Genomic DNA, 21,107 nt, shown 5'->3' with positions numbered 1-21,107 from the left:
CTTGGGCTGATCTTTCCATGAGAAATGCCATGAACATACTCTATAGCCTCTTGTCACTACTGAGATCATCCAGTGACTCTTCATCAAATTCCATCTGTTCACCTTTGTAAAATTCACCTGTGGCATATCCTGATGATCAGTTTCACACAATTTTCACAGGGCCAGTGAAAGCGGATGGACTTTTAGTACTGCCATCAAGGTGCTTGCTCTGAAAGGAAGCTCATTATTTCTCATTAGCATTATCCTATTTTTCCTAAAAACAACTACCCTCAACATCTTCACATCCCATGATCCTGCTTGTATTACTGACAGCTTTTCATTTGACCTCTTTACCGTTCCTAAAAATTGACATAGCACATAGGCCTAAATGGCAATTTAAGACAATTGATTGTGACATCATAATCATTAGATTTTGGTACTTGCTGATGATATTGTGCCATCAATAGAGAAAAGAAACCTTTGCCTTCAATGTAAAAATAGACTGATACCAAATAATGAGCTGGGCTATGTTTATAATTCCTATAATATAAGTACTTTATCAGCCCATAATCTCCCATAGTATAACACTGTGCAAGGCTGCCGAATTCGACAGGTTTATTTTCCAAAATATTTGGATTTCCTCAAAAATTACAGTAATTTCCACAAAAATGACTTGTTGCAATGGTGTTTCTACATGCATTCACAGATATCTCCACTTGTTTCAGACCCCAGTTCCAAAATCAACCTCCACGTTGGCGGTTGCGGCCTACCATATCAGTATCCCATATGATATTTCTATTGCAAGAAAATTTTATTTGATGTCAGGTTTTATCTTAAATACACTAACTGGAAATTAAATACACTAATTAGTGAGGACCGGTATTTTGCTGTGGATATGTTTAACTGCAATTTTTGGGTAAAAATTTGAAATCCTGGGTAAAAATTGTGATCATATTCAACTCTTTGAGAAATAATAATATAAAGGAATGCATGTAAAACCCAGCTGCAATACAATGTACATTATTGACACACTATCACTCTCTTTATCTACGCCTAATAATAGAATATCGATTTCAATCGAATTGAATACGTTGCTCAGTTTTGAGTTTGTAGTTGACTACTAAGCGACCTAAGCGATCGATTGCTAGCCAATCAGATAGAACTCCTTTTCTTGCGTTCGGTGAAATACCACTCGCCCGTCGCTCACCAACGGAGTATTAAATTTATATTTATCGTATAGGAGGTCGACACTGTGCAGGGGTCATCTGAGGTCAAATTAGTAAAAAGTATTTAATGGGCATGAAAATTGGTGGGTACAGTCAACATTTAAAGCCAAATTTTTGGAAGGTCATTTCGAGGTCACCAGGGGTCATTTGGGGTCAAAGTAGTAAAAACAATCATATGGGCATGAAACTTGGTGGGTACAGTCAACATATTAAGCCAAATTTTTGGAAGGCCATTTCGAGGTCACCAGGGGTCATTTGGGGTCAAAGTAGTAAAAACAATCATATGGGCATGAAACTTGGTGGGTACAGTCAACATATTAAGCCAAATTTTTGGAAGGTCATTTCGAGGTCACCAGGGGTCATCTGAGGTCAAATGAGTAAAAACTGTCGGATGGGCATGAAACTTGGTGGGTACAGTCAACATTTAAAGCCAAATTTTTGGAAGGTCATTTTGAGGTCACCAGGTCTCATTTGAGGTCAAATTAGTAAAAACAGTCGTATGGGCATGAAACTTGGTGGGTACAGTCAACATTTTAAGCCAAATTTTTGGAAGGTCATTTCGAGGTCACCAGGGGTCCATCTGAGGTCAAATTGGATGGGCATGAAACTTGGTGGGTACCGTCAACATTTAAAGCCAAATTTTTGGAAGGTCAATTTGAGGTCATCTGAGGTCAAATTAGTAAAAACTGTCAGATGGGCATGAAACTTGGTGGGTGCAGTCAACATTTGAAGCCAAATTTTGGAAGGTCATTTCAGGGTCAACAGGGGTCATCTGAGGTCAAATTAGTAAAACTGTCGGATAGGCATGACATTTGGTGGGTACAGTCACCATCAGCCAGATAATCGTGCCCAGCCGATAACTGCCAAATTCATTTACCTCTACCAAAAGTAATTGAAAAAGCAGGTGGTCGCAAAAGCAGGCGAGACTCGTGGTTCGAGAACCACCTTGTAATTAAAACAAACTCATATTGACCTTAAAACAAATAAAAATAGCCGTCTCTCACCATGCGATATTTAATTTCCCAGGGACCGAAATTGCCTGTGGCAATTACGTCCCAGTAACACAGTTAAGGCTGACGACAATTGAGCACAAATAACCATTACGTCATTGCCACAGGCAATTTCAGCGCGGGAATTTTGAATATCGCGTGTTGAGAGTGATGACATTAACAAATGAAGTCTTGGCCTGCTTGTTTATTTCACATTGCATGTTATTTTATATCGATGTGTACATACATGTACAAGGATGATGGGGATTATGATTATGATGATGCAGCGGCGTATCTGGGATTTTTTCCAAGGGGGGGCAAATCTGTATGTATAATAATCGTATGGTATTGCATATCGTATGGATTCCCCACCTCTCTGCCCCTCCCTCCCTCTCTCTCTCTCTTTTTCCTCTTTCTCCTCCTTTTCCTCTTTTTTCCTTGCACTAGGGGGCGGGGGCCCAAATAGGCAATTTTTGCCAGGGGTTGCCCTGCTGCTGCCCCCCCCGGCATCTACGCCACTGTGATGATGACAATGATGCTGATGATGGTGGTCGTTATCATCGTCATCATCATCATGTTGTTATGATAAATTTTAAAATATTTTATTTGCAATACGCCTATACAAGTAATTGGAATGTATTGGTAAACATTTGCATAATGAACTTTTTAAGTTTTCTTTTCATCTTTTATTTATGTTGCTTTATTGGGATTTTCTTGGACCAATTGGTAAAAAGGTCAACAATAGGACACAAGAACAAGCAAATGTGCAACTCTAAGAAAAAAAATGATCAAAAACAAATGATGTGAACAGCCAAAATCAGTCACTTTGAAAAATAATTATAAATGGAATGTTGAAGCTGAATGAGAACACTATCATACAATAAACTGGCTTACCTGAAGCTTGGTAGAATCAAAGATGGGCATCTAACAGGTCGCATTAACAAACGCTCAGGGTGCATAAAAGCATGCTGCAGTTTTGCAAGTGTGAAAATAAAATTGGGAAATAATTTCATCATTATATCTTAACATTAATGTTAAACAAGCAATATTATTTAACATCAACTCAAAGGGTACAAAATACAATACAAGTTAATATTCTTCAAGCAATCGCAATAAGAAATGTTTCATGAACAATTGCCGAATTATTGTTCATTCCAGACGTTCAGCTCTCAGATCGAGACATCAATGATATCATCAAACTGCTGGGTCCTGAAGATTTACACAACTTGTTCTATACTCTGGATGTAAGCAGGGACATGGACAAAGCAGAGATTGAGGCGGGTACATCAGATGTAGACTTGAAGGCAAGGAGAGTCTTTGAAATTTGGCGGAAAAGGAATGGTCAACAAGCTACACAAGAAAGAGTTCTTTGTGCTTTGGAGGAGTGTGGACATACGTGTGAAAGGGAGAAGTTAAAGGATAAATGGAAGTTAAAAGGTAAAAGAATAATCAAAGATGTTAAGTAATAGGGAACAGCAATTGATATCCTGTATGGGGCAAAATTAAATGAACATTTAGATTTTTGCAGTGTCTCCCTCTTAGAATCAAATTGATGCTGTCTACTAGGCCGAACTAAAGATGGGTTGTCCTCTTTCATATGGGGTTCTGGACCTGTTTTAGCAATCAACTATAACTTTGGTAACCAAAAGTTGAATTTTCATGGGGATTGAATGAAATTGTAGATTTTTGAACTAAAAAACACTTGATTTTGAATATCGTCAACATTTGCCTTATTAGAAAAGATTGATCACACTGAAATTCTAAGCTCAAATTTTATTTTTATTTTTTAGCCCAAATATTTCTCATGATTTTGATATACATATGAATTGTAATATCACAATTTACTAATATTTTTAAAAAAGAAATGGCTGATTTTATTCATATGTTTAAAAACCATTAAATTTCAGAGTTTTTTTTCTATGAACAACAACAGTATACGTTCTGTGCATTGAGAATATTTATAGTCCCTTCTGGCAAAGCAGGCACAGTCATTTCATGACGTCAACCTTTTTCTAGGTCAAATCTGTCTCGTTTGAAGGAACTTATCGCTTAAGTTGGTTTTTGCGGAATATCAATTTTAAACATCTTATTTTCTCAAAAAAGGGTAATTTTCATTGTCCTCAAAATATTAGCTTGCCAATGATATGATGTTGTCCGAGCAATATATATGACCTCGAAGGCTATTAAAATCCAGGTCACTTCAACACACAGTAAAATAGGCTGAAAAAAAACCTCTCATATGAACAGTTCAAACTCAATAAGCAAACTTAAACTTGAGTCATATCTGTGATATTATTTCGGGAAAAATAGATTTGACCTCAAACAAATTTGCAACAGAATTTTTTACCACAATGCATTCTTTACTAAATATTCAAGTGGTGGAAATTAATTGCCTAAATCCAAAATGGCCACCAATTTTTTCACATTGTTTTGAATTGAATTTTCTTGCTGTATAACTTTTTAGGCACTTTACATACCTAAAATGCCTATTCGCAAATGGATAATCAATACCGTATATGTTCCCAAATGGATAATCAATATATATTTCTCAAGTTTGCCATAAACATGTACCTCAATATGTGCACTGTGCCTGCAGAAATCCAAAATGGCGGCCAATATTAGGAATTTTTGGATTGATTTGGTCATTATTCTCATTCCGAATAACATTCTGTTTCGTTAAAGTGTGCAACGTGCCTTAAAATGTGTGTCCTAATTTGCATAAATCCAAAGTGGCTGCAAATTGTAGTACTTATTTGCATGAACTTGGTCATATTTCTCATTATTACTTAACTTTTTGGCAGGGGGGGTTCCTCTGTGAGCAAAATGACCCCCTAAGCAAGTTTTTTTAGCGTGATTTCCCCCAAAATGTGACCCTTTTCTAATTTTGACCCACTATAAAAGTTTAAACTATATTTTTGGACTAATATGTCATTGTACACTAACAACACTACATGCTAATCAAGTCTCCCGGGTATACCACTTTAAATAATAAGTGAGTACATACAATATTTTTGTCTGTTCGCTGAACTATATACCCATCATAAACCATTTTATTCGAGCAACATTTATATGACATCATTATTTATATAATAAGCATGTTTTTTTTAATGCAAACAGTAATTTTACATAGAAGTACAAGGTGTATGGTTAAATCACACGTAACACATCATGAAATATATTTGCATATCGCTCTAGGTTTGAGTATACTGTAAACATTTCTACGGGGAATTCCGGCAGGAAATAAACTTTTTTCGGAATCGGAGTGTCAGCAGATTTGAAAAGCGGATTAAAATGGACCCTAAATGCACTACAGATGATTTTAAAACTACCCCTTTTCATGAAAATGCTCAACCATATATATATTTGAATGCCCCCCGGTACTTTTTGAACAATTTAATTTGCCTAAAATGCATGTTTGAGGATGGTAATCTTAATATAATTTCCTACATGTTTCATATGCTGTAATCTGTGTGCCTTAAAGTAAAATTTGCTCCCAGATATGGACTTACTAACAATTATGGTTACAGTATTAAAGTATTGTTATCATTGTTGTCATTCTATTTAATCTAAATCTAACATTTTTTAAACTTACGGTCAACATGAATTTACATACCACAGATACAGATTGAACTACCTCTGACCAAAATGTGAGGCTATAATCATTGGCCCAAAGAGGCCGTTTCTCAGCAACTAAAGCAGCCTATTGTGTATTTTGGATATTTTGCAGATAGTGACACTGTACAGGAAGCAGAAAGCATACCAGCATCCAAAGATGATGACTGTAATGAAAATGCAAATGATCCACATAAAACTGGGTTTGAAGGTCACAGATTTAGATGTCTCCTTCCCGATGTGTCAAAAAGAAGTAGGACAAAGTCAAAAAGAAAGAGCAAGAGAACCAGAAATGACACAGATGTTATACCAAATTTAGCCTACCGTTGCTTGAAAGAAGATATTGCAAATAAACTAGATGTTTCGGACCTAAAATACATGCAAAAAGTGACTGAATCAGGTAAGAATTACTAGCATGAAAGTTCATCTGTGTTGGTAAACTTCATATTTGGTAATTCAAACTGATGATCTCAACACAAAATTAAGACGTACCCCAAATTTTTGGTCACAACTTTGACCTTCATCTGGAGACTGGCTACCCAAGTTTGGGATCAGTGACCTTTTGGACACTTGACCCCAAAACCTTGTTGTATACTCTTGGTAACTTGTATTGGCCCCCGTCATGGTTGAGAGATGGTTGGTTGACTCTGGATGATGTAAATTGACTCCTTCACACCCCTTTCAAATTATCTAGCATCCTGGGCAAGGATTTTGACCTCATCCAAATCAACTTGGTGGCCGGGGGACTCAATGTGGATGTGCTGGGAGACGAGGTAGTACTCGGACGACATTGTTCTGAGAATCTTGACCAGGACGCTAAATACATTGAAAGGGGTGTGAAGGAGTCAATTTACATCAGAGTCAACCAACCATGTCTCAACCGCGACGGGGGCCGATACAAGTTACCAAGAGTGTACGACCAGGTTTTGGGGTCAAGTGTCCAAACAGTCACTGATCCCAAACTTGGGTTGCCAGTCTCCAGATGAAGGTCAAAGTTGTGACCGAAAATTTGAGGTACGTCTTAATTTTGTGTTGAGATCAGAAGTTTAAATGACCAATTATAACAGCTAAGAATTGAATACCTGAGTGGAAGAAGGGGCCAACTCCAATTTTTTACAAAAATGAGTTAGGTCCAGCATTTATTGCCAGCAGACTGTTCTTCCTTGTGTGTGAAAGATGAGCCAAAATTCACTCTCTAAATAGTCTTCCATGTACACTTAATCATGGTTTTCATGGAAGAAAGGCCCAACTCCATGGAGTTGGGCCCTTCTTCCACAAATATTGGGTTGCAGAGGAATTTTGTTCATCCATGAAATCTGCTTTTCACTACAATAAACTTTCTTGCTAACATATTACATGCTTCTACTTGTGCAATTAATGGATAATTATTAAATTTCTGTAGCTATTTATAACACATCTGCTTACGGAACTGGCACTTGCAGTATATTAGTGGAAGAAGGGCCCAACTCCAGCTCGCATTAAGACCTGTACCATTGCCATGGAAACATCATATGTAATTTTGAATGTATGTGATATTGTATGTTCATGTATTAAAGGTCCCCTGAAGATGAAAACATTCTGTCTATAAAACTTTTAGAAATATTAAGTTTTTTCTTAATATCTCAAAAACAGTTTTGATGGAGTTGGGCCCTTCTTCCACTCAGGTATTCAATTGTTTTCTGTTATGAAAGGTTGCCATAGGCTTAACAGGAGAGGAGAATCTGTGTATTGCATTGTGGTGAAACAGGTTTTTATTGCAAATCTGATATGCAAAACCAACACTTTCCCTGTTGCGACTTTTCTGCACCTAAACCCTAACTTTTAACACTTTTCGGACCAGTGACCTTCAGTCCAATGGATGTTCCCGCTTTCTTCTATTTATTGTCTTGCGCTATATAGAGTAAGACAGTATAGTTTCACCGCTGTCTGTGTGTAACATGAAAAATTCTCAATTTTTTTTTCATAGTCATTATAAAAGTGAATTTTCATAATGTACTAAAGTAGTTTGAAATTGGTATCATGAGGATTATTTTTTTTCGATTGTAGTATGACATCGACATTTGTGCGCATAGCGTGTGTAAAAATGTTAATTTCAGACTATTTTAGTCCAAATGAAGGTGTGTTTTGCTATATAAAAGGGCCCAAAACACAGGTTTGCAGGCTACAAAAGAATATGCACAGGGCATTTGGGGCCCCCAGATTTTTGGGGCCCTGGGCCCAGGCCTATCTGGCCCACTGGTAAATCCTGAGTATAGAATGTCTGAACATTTTAGTAAGTTTAATTATTACTGCTTTAGGATCTTAAGGCCAGAATAAGGAGAGACACATCTTTTCAAGTGAAAGATGTATACTTTCACTTGAAACTGATCAAATACAAGTGTGATTAGTGTTTTTGCTTGATTTATTTCACTCTTTTCAACTCTAAACACTCACATGGCTCAAGACAACTTAGTAAATAGGTGGGAAATAATGAGTCAGGAATGCGCAAATGTGAGATATTGTGATTACGCACGCGATTCACGTTGACTGACATGGCACAACCGTGCACGTGCGTCAAACGCAGTCAAGGTACATTCCTTATGTTGTTAACTCCAGCAAATGTGTGTAAACAAAACAAAAATTTGCAGTCAAAATGCTACTTAGATTTTTTAATTAGTTTGAATTTTGATGCACTAAAAGCAGATTTTATAGATTCGTTGGTGCAAAAAGATGCATATTTAGACCATGCACCAGATACAGCTTTCGCAAGCGTGAAAATCTTACCGTTTTAATATATAAGGACGTTTTATGCATAATTTTGACAGAGTTCACTTTTGACAACATAGCAAGATTTTTGTGACAAGATAACTTGAAAAATATGCAAGCAAAAGGTAAAAAAATTTTGAACTATCGTTTGGAGCACATCAAAGTCTTGGGAAGGTTTTCTCATTTTTTCAAAATATTTGTTTTAAACAAAAAATACACCATTATGTTCATTTGTTAGCTTAAAAGAGTGACAAAATTGGTTGTTTTTTTCACAGTTCTCTTTCAATATTTTGAAAAAATAGACGAATTTCAAAAAAATTAAAAAAACCTTCCCCAAGTTCATGTCTCTTCTTCATGAAAAGTTAACTCAATTTTTTTTGCTCCGAACCAATTTTTTTTTATGTTGTCACAAAAATATATTCAAAAACTCATTGAAAAAATCTGACGTCACCATGGGATTCCTTGACTCATTTCCTTTCCAAAGATGTATTCTCTCCCATTACTCTGGCCTTAAAGATCTTAAAGATCCAATTCATCTGTACTTCACTGAATAATTAATTTGGTTTGAATTATCAGTGTGTTTGTTGTATGTCTTGGTGTGACTAGGGTAAAAGGTGATTTGGCCCTTCCAGATCATAACAGTTGGAAGTAGTGATTTTACAAATTTCATTGTCATTCATACCCTCTGCTTTGAAATTGAATTAACAACTTTAAATCGTTGTATAAGTATGCCAATTCAATAAGCATGTAAGCCATTACACATTGGAGGATTTTAAAGACTCCTGTCCCCCCTTTACTCTTCCTTTCAGAATACTCACAAAGCATTTTAAGTGCATTTCCAAGATCACTATGAAGGACATTTTTTGATATAAGTGTCATGGCATTCTTGTGCCAAGTTGTATGACAATACATTTCCCATAACTATTCTTGTATTATTCATTTTAAATATGTACATAAATAATTTGATTAATCATGGTTTACAGACCTGGAGACTTTTGGGATCCCGTCATCAGAGCTGGCAACTGTTAAGACAACAGACGATTTTTTCAATTGCTTAGAAAACAAAAACCTGATGAGTGAGGATAACTTATACCTTATCCAATTTCTTCTGCGCCACCGTGGAAACCGGAGTGCTCTCAACCTTGTTGATGAATATGCTAAAGGAAGGTCAAAACTAAAACTGAAACCACTTATTCTGAAAAGTACTGGAAGAAGAAAGTCAGGTAAATAATTTACAGGTAGTATAAGAAAACAGTAAAGCAGTATGTTTCCTATGTTAAACAAAATATTGAAAACATGTCAACCCTGAAGCTTAAAAGGGAATTTCGTAATCCACAGCCTCATCCCCCCACTTTCCTCAAAAAATTTGTTTAGCAAAGATATCGTGAAATTTGAATTTCGTTCTGGTATACCAAAATGAAATTACAACACATTGTCTATGGAGCAGTGTAATACACATAATCATGCATAACTTGCAAACACAAAATCGGAATCAACTGAAATTTTGGGAATGAGCTTTTTTCGTGGATATCTACTTAAAATTGTCATAAGGAGGATGCTAGGATCACAAAATACTCCTTTAAGTATGGTAATGTTAACCCTAAAGCTGAAAATAGTAGTGCCAACCTTGAAGCTAACTACCCACAGTGCTTTAGGGGTTAAGCAGGATCAAAACATCATGTAACTTAAAAGTAATCTTACAAAAAAAAAGATATTTTCATTAGCATTTATATAGCTTTTTTTTTGCGGTTATTGGTGTAGCAGTATCCTGTATAGCCAAATAGTGGGTCCTCAACTGCATTTAATATGCTTAAAGGGACTCTCAGAGATCAGTTGAGGCAGGGGCGTAGCAAGAGCATCAGGGGCTCATGGACAAGGAACAGTACGGGCCCCTTTAACCAGGGCGGGATTTACCTTATGGAGGCCCTGGGCCAGGCCAAAATTTGGAGGCCCCGAACTCACGTGCCGAGGAAGGCATGTGCCCTCAAGTCAGTGAACAAGTTTTGGTTTACGTATAATATAGAGGGGAACTAACATATTTTGTTCCGATGTTACTAGGACATTTGCACGCAACGCATGCGAAAAAATTCAATTTCAGACTATTTTAGCCCCAGATCAACATAAATTTTGCTATTTAAATGCGTGCGAAATGCGGAAAATGTTACAATTTTGGCCAAAAAACATGCTGTTATTGGGGTTAAAAGAAAGATGCATAGGGCCCCCAATCCAGGGCCCCTCAAATTTTGGGGAGCCCTGGACCTGGGCATCTGGCCCAATGGTAAATCCGGCCCTGCTCCCCATATCAGCCCTTATTTAATTTTCGCTTTTGTGCTCAGGGCCCCTGAACCCTCGGGCCCATGGACTTCGTCCACCCTGTCCCCCTGCTTGCTACGCCCCTGAGTTGAGGACCCAAAAATCTGTAAAATTTTCCCAAGTCGCCTAAAAATGGCTGATAAATCGGGGAAATATCTTTAAACAATATTCTTTTTACAAAAATCAACAAAATATGAAGTAACCCGAGTGAACCGATGCCGAATTGATCTTCATGATTTATTGTGAAAAGAAATAATGATTTCATGTCAATATATAGTTCACTTACAAGTTATCCCACCTTCAAATTGAAATAGATGCACAGAAGTTTGGAGGGGAACTACATTTCCTTGATTTATTTTTCTTCATCAACACACCCCTTCACAGTGGTGTAGCGAGGGAGTTCAAGGGGGGCACATGCCCTGGGTGCCACATTAGCGAAGGGGCGCTGAAATGATGATGGATAAAAGAAAAATGAGTTGACGAAAATAAAACTCAACATAAAAAAGAATAAAATAGCCATTGTTATGGTTGTTGTTGTTGCACTGGTGTAGCTAGTGGGGGCAAGGTGTTGACACGATCCCTACCCCGTGACACACACACACACAGTTTTTAGATTCGTGAGCGCTCTGGACAAAAACATTTGGGGTCGACAATTAATCATTTTGGGGCAAAAAATATTTCTGTGGGTACATTCACAGCTTTGAGGCGCTGCCATTTTGTATCCTTGTCCCAGGTGCCACAACCCCTAGCTATGCCACTGCCCCTTCAGCATCAGCCATGTGAGCAATCTTTTGGTGTGCTTCAAAATATTTAAGTGAACAAAATACAAATTTTCAACCATGTGGCGCATACTCCCACATGCAGTGTGGTCTTTGCGAAGGGTTGGGGGTTGAGCCCCCAAAATGATTTAATTGCAAACACTCCCCCAAGAAGATTTCAATCCCCTAAACCTAACCCCAACAAAGAAAATGTCAACCCCTCTTGTGGCGTATCGTCATAGGGGAACGTGCCCTCCAATCGATTTGAAAATTTAGACAATTCCACAGAAAAATTGCTGTAAAATTTTTGCCCCTCTCCCCCACCCATCATTGTCAGTGCCCCCCAATAAGATGAGTCATGCTATGCCACTGAACTCCTCCCATAGTGTAAAATTGGCACAATAAACACAAATTTCACTTTTATTTTGGACTAAATTGAAAATCGGCTCAGTAAAAACAAAATTTCACGGTTTGGAAAGTAATATAAACTCCTCAACAAAAGTTTGGAAAGTTTTTTCAAGCATCTGTATCTCAAATTATTTGTGACATATTCATAGCTAAAATATTCCGCTTTACAATGACACCCCATTTGAAACAATAACATTTTTCATGGCTGAGTACACGCCTTGTGAATGTAGTGGGGTCTCAAAAAGAATTTGCCAAATTGACTGTTATTCTGTGCAGCAAGCTGCAATCCCATATCTTCACAATCTGGGACCTAATGCAATCCTCCAAGATGACACCGCTCGCCCCACATAGCCACAGTAGTCAACGACTACCTACAGAATATGGGAGTAGAGTCAAAATAGCCTACCATCAGGCCAGACCCAGGGGGCCAGACCTCAACCCAATTGAACACTTGTGGGACCAGCTTGATCGTGCTGTGCGTGCCAGAGAAGCCCATATGCAACCGCATTGAATGATCTGTTGAAGAATGTAACCAGGTCGGTGAGCAGCATGATGAGAAGGTGCCTGACTATTGTGGCTGCCTATGGTTTTTCCACCCGCTATTGAGGTTAGTGGGTAGCATTGTTTGAGCACAGAATAATGGCCAATTTGGCAAATTCTGTTTGGGACCCCACTACATTCACAAGGCGTGTACTCAGCCGTGAAAAATTTTATTGTTTCAAATGGGGTGTCATTGTAAAGGGGAGTATTGTAGCTGTCTATTGATATGCAACACAATATGAATATGTCACAAATAATTGGTCGAGATACAGATGCTTGAAAAAACTTCCCAAACTTTTGTTGAGGAGTTTAGTAATAAAGTAACAATTGTCACCAGGCAAAAATGGCACCCAACAGGAAATTATTTGTCTTGCCCTTTGGAAAAGTGACTCTTATACGCCACTACAAAATAAATATCTCCTTTTTACAATTATTGAGGGCCTAAGGCACCTGGTCTTAAACGAAATAATGAACATCATGAATTATGATGTTATCTAGGACCAAACAACTGTAACAGTGATTTAGGCTGGACAAAAATATTTATGTGTTTTCAGTTACCTGAACAACTGTGTCCAAGTCAAATATTTTTAATGCTAGAACCACTGTGGTCTTTGAAAAGCTTTACCTGTCTGACGTATTTGATGAAAATACAACAGAATGACTACAGAATCAAGTTTGGGTGGAAGTAATGCTTTATATGGTTTGATGTGGAATTCCATGTGAAAAAAATGAAAAATCTTCAGTCCAGAATGGACTGCAGTGTCAAACCATACATGTCAAACTTTTACTAGGTGGGTATGGTAGGCCTAAAATTTTAATTTTATTTAATAAAGATTCTGAAGGAGCCGTTTTTATTTTTTTGAATTTTGAAAAACTTAAAAAAAAATATTTGAAATTTGGGCGAAAATCTGGCTTTTTTATGATTTTTTTTGAAAATTCAGCATTTTTTGACCATTTTTGACCAAGTTTTTTTTTTTAAAAAAAATGAAAAAACAATATTTTTATCTAGTTTTTAAAAATTAATAAAAAAAAAATTGGGGGCTAAGATTTTTTTTTTACGTTGTACTGAAAAAAAAGGGCCAAAAACCTGTTTTTTGGGATTTGGGGCCAAAAATGAGCATTTTGAGCACAGATGAACTTATCAAGTCTTTGTCATTCTAAATATGTATACTTTTATATACTTTAGACCAACAATTTAGCAGTTATGAGGCCCAAAAGTTTCCATAATTCCAGGGTTCAGACCAACCTTCCACTCTGCAGCTTAAGATCTCGGATAGCACAGTATTTTTTCTGGGACATAAGAGCACATCAGGCATATCAAATTGCTCTCATTTTTGAAGAAGAAAAAACAGCCACAGATTTTACATTTTACATTTTTACAGAAAAACCCTCAAAATCTGGGTTGGTCATACAGGCCCATAGAACAGGTTTTTGTTTGTTTTGTTGTTTACCTACAATTTATATTTTAAATGGTTTGGTTGCACCTCACCATTATTTACATTTTCACTGCTTATGACACATTATTTAAGTGTAAAGGATACTGCATTATCCTTTATTTTGTTGGTGTAAGAAGAACTAGAGAATGGGCCATATCATTTTCATTCATAGTTTTTGTTTGTGCTTAGTGATTTCTCTTTGAGCATATTAACAAGTGATACATTTTACTTACAGGTAAAGACTGCAAATATGTGGAATTTCGCATCAACGGTGACTTTAAGCATGCCAAAATGGCTGATGCCAGCAAGTTCAAGAAATTAGTTTCTGAAAGTCTTGGTATTCCTCGGCGACATATCAATCTTGTAGGCATTGGTAAAGGAAGCATCATTCTAGTGTTTCAGATACCTGACATAGGTATTGAAAGACTTCGACAAGCATTAAAACAAAGACATTCATGGCTTCAAAGAAATGGAGTTCTTGATGTACACATTGAGGGAGAAAGATGTGTGTGGATTCAAGATGAACAGTCAGCTGATAGTATGGTTACAGGTATTTATCACATGCAATTCTTTTTCTTTGTTTCTTTCGTCCTCTCTCTTTTCTTTCTTTCTTCCTCTCTCTTTCTTCCCTTTCTTTATATCTTACATTTCTACATTTCTTTCTTTCTTCGTCTTTCTTTCTTTCTTTCTTTCTTTCTTTCTTTCTTTCTTTCTTTCTTTCTTTCTTTCTTTCTTTCTTTCTTTCTTTCTTTCTTTTAGTTACAGGTACATTTATTTATTAATTCAAATTTCCTTTCTTTCCTTTTTTCTTTCTTTCTGAGCTTAAAAGGACAAGTAAGAACCCTTAGAATTTTTATATCCATTGGGTTCTAGTGTCTTTCAAGCAAACAAAAGTAGCGGGCCCGTAAAAAACAAAGAAAAGAGACATGCATTAAAAAAAATATATAAGATAGCCTTTGAAGCACACATTCCAATAAATATTTCACTTGGATTTACTGTTTCTTGTTGCCAAAATGATCATCCTCGATACAATGAAATCTTCGAAAAATCGGGGGGAGTGCAGCTTAGTCGTGGGAACACAAAATGCAAATTTTCGCGCGCTTCTCGCGCATTGTACCTTTCAGTTTATTATTTAATTATTTACCTTAAAATTGGAAAAAAATTTGCACAGAGTTTGTTTCAATAAGCTCAATATGGGAGCAAAAGCCGCTAATTCGAATTGCAAACTTTCGCGCGCTATGCGCGCATTTGTCCAATTCAACCGTTCATACTTGGATCATTTTAGTTTCAAATTGGCAAAATTTTTGTACTTCGCGTGGATGTTATTAAGAGGAACTTAATCTAAGAGCAAAATGCCACTCTCAAATTAAAAATTTGTGCGCGCTTTGCGCGCATTTCTCTCCTTCAATGTTCATATTTGATTATTGGCAGCTAAACATGATACTTTCACTCTGCTTCAACATATGTTCAAAGATTTTACACCAACCTCCCTCCTCACAAAGAAATTTACGCCACTGCTACCCCCCAACACACACGCACACACTTATGAAGTCCTGCACCATCATCACTGATCAAAGGGGCTCATGCGTTAACATTGCCTCCGGGCCCGTAATGGCTCTCAGCGGCACTGCTGCCTTTAACAGATAATTGATCATGTCTCATCCCCTTTTTTCGACCAAATCAATGGTAATAACCCTTGCAGTGAGCTATCAACATATCCAACCACAAAAGGCAAAACTCACTTGCTGGTAACTAACACCACACAAGGTTATTTTATGTAACTCACTGACTGCCTATAATATAGCTATATAAATGATAGCCTGGTGATCTGGTCACCTCAGTAACTGATACAGGCTATATCAAAATGATTGGTACCCATCAGCTTCCATTGATTATGGACAAGATTACCATATCAAAATGCAACATAAGGTTGTTAAAAACTAAAACCCTGGTCATTTCTAGAGGATCCAAATTTTGTTGCATATGGGTCACTCCATATGAAATCAAGGAGTCGCCCCACCTGACCCCCTCAGATTTGCTTTATATTTTAGTCATATGTTGTACCTGTAAAAGTATTAAAAACCTGCAAATTTGAGGTCTGTATCTCTTTCGGATTTTCTGTGGCAGCCATTTAAAGTTGGAGTAGGGGGGTCTAAATTTGGACCTAAAAGTTGCCCTTTAAACAAATTTCATCTTTGGGAGGCTGTGCCTTCTTTATAAAAGAGAGAGAGGTCTGAAACTTTGTGTACACACTAACTGCATGTCAAATTTGTCAAAAAAATAAAAAATAAAAATTTCTGTAATTGCGTGTTGTGTCACGGGGTCATTAAATATGCAAGAAAAAATGTAATGTTTTGTAAACTGGCAAGTTTAGCCCCCTAAATTCACATTTTTGTGAGATTAATAATCTTTTGTTGTCACTGATGCTATATATAGGATAAATACAATGCATATCCAAAAAATTGATGTCACAACTCATTTACATTTCGAACAGCGCCCTCACGAAGATGAAATTTATTGCAAATTCAACATTTTCAGGGGGCCCAAAGTCGATGTGGTCCACCTTCAAAATTGATAAAACATCACTTTTGTATAACTACTAGTCTTAAATTACAACTTTGCTAAGTCCCAGTAATTGTATAGGTTGACTTCATATAAAATGACAAGCCCAAAGTTGACCATTTTCTTATGATTGCATGTAGTGCAAATGTGCCGAATTCGGAAGGCTTGAAAGTCAAATTGGCCCCAATATTGAAAATAAAATGGAAATAAAATTAAATAGGGCCAATAACTATGCATCTAGTCATTTAGTGAAATTTCGGTCGGGTACCCGAAAACCTAACCAAAAATCCCTGCCTTAATTAAAACCACACAAAAAAACTTGTTTTAGAGTCTTAAATCAAAGCACCACTGTCCTCTAAAGTATCTGTCTTAGAAGGGGCTCCTATAGGTTTGTAATGTGTAGAAGCCCAGGAGTTTCATGGGGGGGCTTTGCCCCTCAACCCCACCGGCACATTGCACCTGGACTCTGGACCCCCTGGCTGTGACAAGCGAGCGCTTCGCTCACTCCGCTTCGTATAAGATTGTCCCTGTTTTTGATTTTCCAATGTTGGCAAGTACATGTATGTAACAAAAGCACTTTTCTTTATATGTCATTAAACTTTTGGTTTCTTCCCTTGTGTATCTTTTGATACCAAAATAAATCTATTCTGGTATGTGTGCATAATTACTACCAATTAGAGGCTCACAATTAATTCAAAACATACAGCAGCACATTTTTGAAATAAAAGCAGGATGCCTAAAGTTTTTATTTATCATGTCATTGAACCAATTCCTGAATCTGTAATTCTTCTTTCAAAATCAATCTGAAGCTAAACAAACACACACAAAATCAAATAATTTTTTTGGCTATTTGGGTTGTGTTTTTACCCTGAATCCCTTGATTTGTCTGAGTGTTTTTGTTTGTTTTGTAATTATGCAGATTGATTTGATGTCAGAACTTCAGAATATATTGTTTTCTTGGCCCCAACATTTTGAAAAGTGTTTCAATAGATTTCAGTGCCTTTTATTCCCAATCACCTATTATATATACATGTTATTCCAAATCAGTAACTACAACATTTAAAGACTGCTGTTTTACCCACTGGCGTACCCACTATGTTGAGTTTTTGAATATGTGTTAAAAGAGAGCAAGGGTGACAAACTTATGGTAACAAAAATCTTTTGGAACAGGGCCAAGGGGCAGTACTTAAAATAATCTTTCTCTGATTCACAAACATAACTTTAGGTAAAATATGCTTTAGGTTAAATTATGTTAAAATGTTGTCAGAATTCAGATGAACATTGCAAATATGAGCCTATTCAAGTGAACAGCAAATGGCTTTTTCAGCTTTTGTTGCCATCACGTCAGATGGATTGCGCATGCGTAGTACCTTACTACCCAGATATAGACACATTTTACGCGCAAAGGGCAAGATACAGAACATCTAATCAGTAATTTTCCAATGAAATCACAAGAAACTAATTGATGGTACAATGATGGTAAAAGTTTTTATCGTGCCAGAGAGGCAAGATAACATAACAGCTGGAAAAAAAACCACAAGTGCACCTGAGCCTGTTTCACAAATACTTGCTATCAATGCATTGGCAGATATTCACTTATTGTTTTATTCAACAATCTGATTTTAAACAAAAGCTGAAATTCAGCTGATGTGCAGTTATTACCCTCGAAGTGACATCTGCAGAGAATATAACATCACAAAAAGTGATATCAAGTTGCATGTTTTGTTCAAAACTGTGTTTGTCCCCCTATGTTTTTCCAGCCCCCACCAAAGTATATCTAAAAACATTTTAATGATGACTTTTACATGATATTTATAGAATCTGGTGTGATGGGTGAGACTTACATCAAATACAGCGATCTTGAATTCGGTGAGAAACTAGGTGAAGGTAGTTCTACAACTGCAAACCAAGTTTTATTTTTGAAGAAATCATACAAAAAGACTGTTATGGCAATGGAAAAAGAAGAGCTTGAAATCATGAAAAAACATCGTCATCCAAGCATTGTAACATGGATTGGATTCTACATGGATGGTGCAGTCAATATAATTATCTTCAACACCAATATTGATGTGAAGACCACCTTCCCAACTACAATGATATCTATGCCTAAGGAATGCTTCTACAAACAATACACACATGGCAAAACCCATTTCATGGACCACTGCTATCAGCTAGATATGCATCATCACGATGTCCCTGAAGACATTTGAAATGTGATAAAAGAGTTCTTGGATGTTGAGCTAAATTACCTACTGTGAAGAGAATTTTGAAGCGTAAGTTACATCCTATTCTTCCATATATACCCAGCAAACATAAAAATGTTTTTTAATAAAGATTCTGAATGTGATCAATCATGAAGAATCAAAATTTGCCCCTGCAGAGAAATGGGTGCTTCCATGCCTGCATCCAGGGGCGTTCGTGAAAGGACATGTTAAATGACCGCGGGTCATCACATGTTTCATTTGCATAAAGCATCCATTGTGTTCTTGTCGGGGTTTGGCCAATCAGGGCAGGCTTGGTTATTTATCCGGTTGCATTGGGAGCCATAGCCTAATCACAACACAATCAGCCATCATTGGAGACGGTCGTAAATATTTTTATTTACGTTCAAGATTTAATTTTCGCGGGGTTTTTTCCCCGAGAAAAAACAGTATCTGTGATTGATATACATGCAGATTTCATCATTTGATTTCATTTGATTTCATCGTTATATTCCAAGTCGTCGTGATAAATAGACGAGTTATTCTAGACCTGAAAAAATTGTGGTCGTGAATTTATCAACATTGGAAATTGACATTTCGCGAGGTTTTTCTGCGATTCATGTGAGTAGAAAGTAAATTTTCTTTCATCCGAACTACAACGGAACTAAAATCTAGACCTGAAAAATTGTGGTCGTGAATTTTATCAACATTGGAAATTGACATTTCGCAGGGTTTTTTCTACGATTCATGCGAGTAGAAAGTAACTTTTCTTTCATCCGAACTACAACGGGACTAAAATACAGTGCTATTCGTCTGGGAAAGTCAAATATTTATTGACAGTGGCCTGCGGAAAATTGGACTTTACAGTTATAATAATTCGTCGTGATTTAGCTAGTACAGAGCAAGATGGGGAAGCGAAGTAACAAAAAGAACCAGAAACAAACTCCAAAGTCAGTGCAAGTTGGTCGAAGCGTCAGACAATTTATCTGCGGAACGACAGGCGAGAGCTCAATCAAGAGCGATTAATCAGTTGCTGAATGTCAATAATAACAGTGCGCTGAATGTCAACAATGGAGCTAGTACCAGTAGTGGCAGTGCAGAGGTCACGCATGCACAGAACAGTGTACGGCAAGTGAACCAACTTGACCAAGGACAGGTACATGTACCACAACAAAGTGATCAACGTGGTCGTGAGATTCGTGAACCTAGACAGAATAATGTTCAACAGGTACAGCCGCCAATGGCGCAAGCGGATGCACAAGAACAGTTACCAGTATTGCATCAACAACATGATGATGGAGTGCTTTGGGTACAACAAGACCACGTACAACCACAAGTTATCGAACAGCAAGGCCATGGTCAACAGATGCAGATACCGGTGATACAGCCCGCTAGACAACAACAGGGTGTAGCAGATCAATTGCTCACAGGTAATTTTCGGGGTACCCGTGTTGTGAATCAAGTAAATGGGTCAATGATTGAGATAAGTCGTGCAAATCCTATTGATTCGATCAATATTTCTCATGCTCATCAAGGCCCTTGTGGAAGTGTTGGTAGTGCTAATCAGGCAATGACAATAGCCTCTAATCCTAGCAATACGATCGCCAATAATTTGGTTACTGCTAGTAATGGAAGTGCAAATAATATTGTTTATGATGCAAATGTCAATAGGCCCAATGTAGCAAATAGTACGTTGGCTAGCAATATTTCAATTGGAGCTAGCAATGCCAATAATGGTCATTCAAATAGTAATGCAGCGGCAGGTACAACTGCAGGTACTAATGTCATCCAAAATTTGGGTTCATCAAGCAATGTCGATATGAATATGATGTTAAATGATCAAATGCAATATGGGTTCAATCCATTGGTTTCAGTATGCAGTCCCCTAGGCACAGGAATTCCTCAATCAATGAGGACAAAAATAATAAATGGGGAATTTGTGAATTTTGCGCTGCTGTTGGAAAAAAGTGACCCCAATAAGCAGGTTGAAGATGATCATGCATTGTCTTTGTCAATAAAAGATGGAGGCAAGATCGTATGGAAAAATGATAAACCTAAGAAAATTATCACAACAATTCATGCTTGGACCAATGCCTTCCTTATTTTCAGCGCAATTTATTTGGAAGCACATCCTAATCGTGCACAAGAGCTGCTGAAATACGCACATTTAATTAGGACGGCTGCTTCACGGTTTGGGGGGTGGGGTTGGCGTACTTATGACCAACAATTTAGGTTGAGGCAGCAGAATCTACCACAAAGGTCATGGGCTGCCATAGATGGGGAATTATGGGCAATGTATATCACCGCACCTACTGGTTACCCGTATCCAAGTTCCTAC

Source organism: Amphiura filiformis, chromosome 15 (genome assembly GCF_039555335.1).
Source record: "Amphiura filiformis chromosome 15, Afil_fr2py, whole genome shotgun sequence".
NCBI classification, from domain to species: domain Eukaryota; kingdom Metazoa; phylum Echinodermata; class Ophiuroidea; order Amphilepidida; family Amphiuridae; genus Amphiura; species Amphiura filiformis.
Note: the sequence above shows the minus strand (reverse complement) of the source record.